The sequence below is a fragment of the Monodon monoceros genome, unplaced genomic scaffold, assembly GCF_005190385.1.
Source record: "Monodon monoceros isolate NGI ecotype Baffin Bay Population unplaced genomic scaffold, NGI_Narwhal_1 Super_Scaffold_13, whole genome shotgun sequence".
NCBI lineage: Eukaryota > Metazoa > Chordata > Mammalia > Artiodactyla > Monodontidae > Monodon > Monodon monoceros.
In genome coordinates, this window is record NW_021703769.1 from 1231423 (window position 1) to 1237619 (window position 6197).

General features: G+C 60.5%; 1 long non-coding RNA gene across 6 annotated transcripts in view; it reads right to left on the reverse strand.

The window, feature by feature from the left end:
- LOC114894618 overlaps positions 1 to 5435 on the reverse strand; it is a 7143-nt gene extending 1708 nt beyond the window's left edge. Inside the window, exons 1-3 of one of the 6 annotated variants that reach the window (XR_003793268.1) lie at positions 4656 to 5435; positions 3075 to 3201; positions 833 to 1235 (exon numbers count right to left, since the gene is read on the reverse strand). This is a non-coding gene — a long non-coding RNA (uncharacterized LOC114894618). Of the gene's footprint in view, positions 1 to 832; positions 1236 to 3074; positions 4585 to 4655 lie in introns of those variants that run through there. The other 5 variants (XR_003793271.1, XR_003793270.1, XR_003793273.1 and 2 more) reach the window with 5 other exon arrangements.
- Between the last annotated feature and the right edge of the window lie 762 nt (positions 5436 to 6197).

Genomic DNA, 6197 nt, shown 5'->3' on the forward strand with positions numbered 1-6197 from the left:
ATGGGAACTGCCCAGGCCTGCCCAGTGCCCGCCCTGCCAGTATGAGGGTGGAGGTGGGCTCAGAAGGTCCACCTGGTGGAGACTTCACATTCCGGAAGGACCCCGCTTCAGGTGAGTCGCTACTTTAGCTTCAAACACAGCTATGTATGCATCGCGGGGTCCATCATGGCAGAGAGACGCCCGCCAGCCTCCCACCTGTAATGCACAGCGTTATGCATCGATCCTACAATTGCCTTGCGACTAGGAAGATTATATGGCATCGAGGGCGTTTTTGTGTTAAAGGCAATAAACGCAGACCTTCAAATTATCAACAACTATTTGCCGTGCTGCTCGGGCCTTTCTTCGTGTTTTCTTTGGGCGGGAATCTCAGCAAACCGTGCTGCTGAGACCCTGCCCTTGGTCTCTTCACCCACAAGCTGCTACCTCCCCAGGAGCAAATGCCCTGCTACTCAGGACAACCAGCAGAAAAGAGCGTCAGATCGTGGAAGGGAGGGATAGACCCAGGCCGCCGAGAGGCAGGGGCCTCTGCTTCTCCAGTGGAGCCGGGGTGGACCGTCCTGCTCTCAGCCTCCGGATTCCCCTGTGCCCCTCCTGCCCCGTCCTTCCCTCGTTCAGTGGCCTTGTCCCGTGTCCCGCACTGGCCTGGTGCTGGAGCTCACAACCCCCTGCCTGGCTCCTGGCTCCCTGCCCGGCCTGCCCCACTGCCCCACCTAACCCTCACCCTAACCCTCAGCCTCCCAGTGATCCGCCTGCCGTGTCCACTCCAGCCAGGACCTTCCTCTCGCAAAGGTACCCTGCAGGTCGTCCCCCACCCCCGTGCCTTGGCACTTACAGTGTTCTTGAAAGCTTCCTCCTTTGTTGACTATGCAAATCTCTATCCCGCCTCCTCCAGGAAGTCCTCCAGAACCACTTGTCCTCTCTTCCCTCTTTTTCACCCCTGGAAACCAATGTATTGCTGGGCTCTGTAGTTCTGTAAAGAGGGCCCCAGTGTCCCCTCTGCTCAGGATGGCTTTATCAGAGTCCCAGAACTGTGACCTGGGCTGGCCCCTTCCTGCTGACCACACTCATTGAGTCACCAGGACTGGCCGAGCCAGGGTGGAGTGGCCTGAGCCCTTGACCCACCTTCCTCCCCAACCCAGGACCTTTTTGACCTCCAGAGGGGCAGCCACGGCCAGATATCCTGGTCGGCCCTGCTCCAACCTGCTGACAGGTGCCCAGGCCTGAGAGCCCCTCCCCTGGAAAATAAGAGACAAATTCCCATCTGAGAAGCCGAGCTCCAGGGGCTGCAACGACAAGGCTGTAGCTGCTGCTGCCCTGGGGCAGTTCCCAGGGTGGGGTGGGGGTCTGGGAGTTTGCTGGGAGGGAGACGCCACCTCTGGGGGCGCTGCCACCCAGGTCCTGACAAGAGCATGTGTTGTGGCCTTGATGCTGGTGTTGACATGGCTCTGGGGCAGCTGGAAAGGAGGGCCAAGTGTGGCTCAAGGCCGGAGGGGGTGGCAAGGCTGCAGGTGGGGCCGGGAGAGCCAGGCGGGCGCTGTGGCCGCAGGCAGGGGCGCTGCCAGCCCCGGTCGGGCGTGGTCTGACTCCTGGAGGGCCCGGGGTTTGCGAGGAGACAGAGCCGCTGCGTCTGGACGAGAGATGGGGCTGGTCAGGCCTGCGGCCGGGAGAAGCTCCTTGGGCCAGGCTGACCCTCCTGGGGACCAGCTGAGACTCTGGGGTTTTGCCTGAGGTGTGTGGGTCCCCGACTGGCCCTCTCCAAGTCCCTGGGGCCTGGCCAAGGCCACTGGAAGGGCTACAGGGGATGTCAGGAGAGAGCACCCAGGGGCATAAAAGAGGGGTGCCTCCTGGTCCCCGAGATTCCTTCCGGGGAGGTGTCTGCTGTCTTTGGGGCCCGGGAAGCCTGGCGGCCACCGGGACCCCATCCAGCTTGTACCAGCTTGCTCTGACCTGAACAGGCCAGCCAGTGGGCGAGGCTGGTTCAAGTGAGTTCTCAGGGAGGGTGAACGACATCTAAACCCACTTAGTGGTGAGGAAATCGTTCCAAAACTCTCCATGATTGTGTGGCCCGTGGCCAGCGCCCTGCAGAGGAGCTGGGCCCTTTCCCACTTGGGAGAACTCTCACTTTCTCATTCCAGGGGAGAAACGCGATTTTCTGGCTCACTGAGAGGCCTGAATGTTCTATTAAACCCCAGGAACACGCAGACCCAGAGGGGATTTGAAGAGCCGGCTCAATTTCCGGGTCCCAGATGACTTGATCACCACAGGAAGTGGGGTGGCTGGTGGCTCTGCAGGGCCCGAGGGTGCCCGTGTGTGCAGGCCCCGCGAGGCGCCTCTGGGACTCTGCGCAGCCTGCACAGGCACCCCCGCGACCCGCCCGTCTTCCCGCCCCGTGGCTCCTCCCTCCCCCGGGCTGGGGCCAGGCCTGTCGGATGCCCTCTGCAGCCACACCTCTCATTTCTGTGGGAAATGCTTCCCACAGACCTTTCCAGACGCCCCTGGCTGGGCCAGCAGCCCCCCTGAGGTCACCTCTGAACCTGGGCACCTTGGTGACCGTGGCCGGGTCCCCTCGTCCTCCTCCTGTGCAGACCCCGCCCCCATGCTGCGCCTGCTGCCCTGGGCTCCATCCAGCCCTGAAGCCCCCGACAGGCCCCGCCCATCATCTGCCATCCCCAAACCACTCCCGCGCTTTCCCCTGGAAGCCCCCCTCCAGCGGCACCTCCTGGGAACTCATCCCCCCGCCCTCCAAAGCCTCACCAGCCTGGTGTCCTTTGTCACTGCCTCTCTGTGCCCTTGGCCTCAGAGCGGGCGCTGCTGTGGCTCAGGCCAGCTTCTTTCCTCTGTCCATGTGCCCCAAACCCATGTTCCCACCAGGCGTCCTCCCACTTCTCCTTGTGGAGGCCTGTGGTCCTGCGAGGTGTCCACATGGGTCTCTCCAGTGGTCCCCCAGATGCAGTCATGGCCCAGGACCCCCTCCTCGGACCCCAAATGGCTCAGTGAATCTGCTCAAGAGAGAGCCCGAGTCCCCTCTGCCCACACCCAGGCTTGATTCGCTCTTCCTGTTCCCCATTCCGCACCTGGCCCATCACCTCTGCTTGCCGCTGTCCGCATGGGTCCCCTGGCCAGATCTGTGTGCCTTTGTGCAGCGCTTGCATCCGGGATTCCAGCTCAGGGGCTGTGCTGGCCACCAGTGCAGACAGGCCCCTGAATTTCACCAAGAATATCGACCAGCCTCTCTTCTGTCCGCTGTCTGCACCCCACGCATTGTCCCAGCCCTGCCCTCCCCAGTGTCCAACTGCCAGGGCTCCCCAGAGACCCCAGAGCCCTGGGCCAGGACGTCCCACAGCCCTCATCAGGCCACTTCCATTTGCTCCCTCCCCGGCCCTGCTGATCCTCCCCCGCCAAGCTTTATTCTCCCCTTGGCTCTCTGTGTGTCTCTCTGTCTCTATCCCTCTGTTTGTCTCGTTCTCTGCCTCCTGTTTGTCCCAGCATCTTATTTATTGCAAGATCGACATTATAACAACGTTAAAGGATATTTTTAAAGGAGAACCGTTCGCTCGTGGTTCCACACGTGCACAGCGGCTGCGTTCCTGTGTCCACGTTCTCTCCAGTCCTGGCTGGTGACGGCCTCTTTCGCATCACACAGCTTGAGAGATACCCTCTCCTAACACTGTGTCCACATTTACCCACTGCCCCATCCCTGTCACCAGTGTGGTCCCGTCCTCATGCTGATGGCCATGCCCTGGCATGGACACGGGGCTGGGGCCCTTTTCCCTGCTTGGCCGCCGTGGGGGCCACTTGTGCTCTGTGTTTTTCTTTGTTCCTCGTCTCGGGAACGCCTCTGAGGTCCCTGAGGAGCTGGCACAGGTGACTCCAGAGAGGACTGGTGGCTGTGGTTACCTGCCTCCACTTTGGGGGCAATGACCTGGCAGAGCTGCTAAAACATAGACTGCACGTAACCCCACCAAGCTCGTGCAGACAGCCCAGTGCCCGTTGGCAGGGGAGCAGAGGGTGCGTGATGGGAGAGCAAGGTCCTTGCTACTGGAGGGCATCCGTGCTGCGCTGATGCCTCAGAGAGAGGTACCCGGGAGCTGCACCCCTGCGGCCTGGCACCTGTCTTAGAAAAAGGTGGGGAGGGCACCCACTGTCCACCCTGGGGGGTGTGGGCGGGGTTGCTGACTTCCTAGACACCCCTAACCTGGTCCACTGGGGGTGCAGGCCTGGTTCCTCAGTGGGTTCCAGGCACCCCCAGCCCAGCGCACGGGAAGCAGCGAGAGAAGGGACCTTGGTGGAGAGCCGGGCCCAGGACAGCACATTCTCGAGGCCAGAGCTATTTCCCCACTGCAGCACCGGCTTCCTGGGTGGCCTCCTCACCCAGCAGTTATCACTCAGCACCTCCCACTCACGCCTGTCCCGAGCCGGTCCAGCAGTGGGCGGCTGGGCATCTCCCAGCATGGTCCCCAGTCCACACACCACCCACCGAGGGAGGGGGCTGGGCTCCCACCTTCGAGCCCTTGGTCCTCAAACCTGCAGCTCCTCTCCCCCTCCTCCCTCCTCCCTCCTCCCTCCCTTGCCCAGCGGTGTCACCGTCCAACACATCACTAGGCTCTGCCCCAGGTGTGACCTTGCCCCTTTGCTTCCCCCTTTCCCACCTCTACCTTGTTCCTGTTCCGGCCTCTGCATCTCCTACAGCCAGTACGCATTCTGCCATCTCTCCGGCTGCAATCCAGGCTCCACTTGTGCCCCTTTAAATCCCCTTCCAGAATCCCAGGCCTGGAACCTGCAGAGAAGGTGCCCCCAGCCCACTCTACCCCCTGTGGGGGACCCTTATTGCTTTTGGGTGGGTGGCGGTGCAACTCCCAGGAGAGGGGGCTGCCCTGGCAGCCTGGCAGCCCAGACCCAGTAACCCAGAGAATGGTTTTGGGGAGGAGATCAAGCTGATGGGCTGGGAGCTGCAGCTTTCAGGGTCAGAGACCAGAAAGGCTGGCTGCCTGCCCCCAGGTGTGCTGGGCCCGGGCTGGACACCCTCCTGGGCTCAGCCATTCATGGGGAAGGTCCCTTCTCCAGGCTGCTCCCCATGCACTGGGCTGGGGGTGCCTGGCCCCACTGAGGACCCAGCCCTGAGGAGGACCCACCCCTCCCTGGCCCAGCCATTCTCTTTCCCTGGAAGCCCCCTCTGCCGCCCGCACCAGCCTTGCACCTCCTCAGAGTTGTAGCTGCTCTGATTCAGTCTTTGTTTCCTGTTCTCATCGTTTCCGTGTTTGCAAGTGACACGGGAGCCTGGCTCCTGCGCGGGCTGGGGCCACTGGGAGAGGCCGGGGTAGCTAGGACCTCAGCTTCCAGGGAATTTATGTCAGCATTTCTCAAGAGCACACCCACCCCATCCTCTACCCGCTGGGGGCTTTTCAAAAAGTCCGCCTGCATGTATTGCTGATGGGAATGTAAAATGCTGCAGCCGCTGTGGAAAACAGTCTGGCAATTCTGAAAAAAAAACCACCCTAAAAACAGAACTATGGTGTGATCCTGCAATTCTACCTCTGGGTATATTATCCCCAAGAGAACTGAAAGCAGGGACTTGAGAAGATGTTTGCACACCCATGTTCAAAGCAGCATTATTAACAACTGCCAAGAGATGGAAGTGAACTAAGTGCCCGTCGATGGGTGAAGGATAAACAAAACGTGCCTATCCGCACAATGGAATAGAATTCAGGCTTCAGGAGCCCGTGTGGGGCAGTTGTGCTGGGTGGGGTTCCAGATGGCAGGCTCCACACTTGGCTGAGTGAGGTGGGGGCTGCCCAGCCTGCTTAACTCAACCGCGAGTGACAAGTGACTCATAGCCGGTTGGCTCAGGTCAGGGAAGTGGAAAAACCCTGAGTGTTTAATAAATATTTTCCTCATCACCTTCATTAATTATGTCTCTACATGGCCTGGGAGGTGTTAATTTCCTTCTTTCCAGGCCTCGCTCACAGTGACAGAAGCACTGTCTGGGGGTGTCCTTGCCTCCTGGGTTCCACTTGTAGGGAGATTCTCCCTTGCTTTGTAGGCAAACTATGGTGATGACAATGGTGATGATGGTGATGGTGGTGATGGTGGTGATGGTGGTGATGGTGGTGATGGTGATGGTGGTGGTGATGGTGGTGATGATGGTGATGATGGTGATGGTGGTGGTGATGGTGGTGGTGATGGTGGTGGTGATGGTG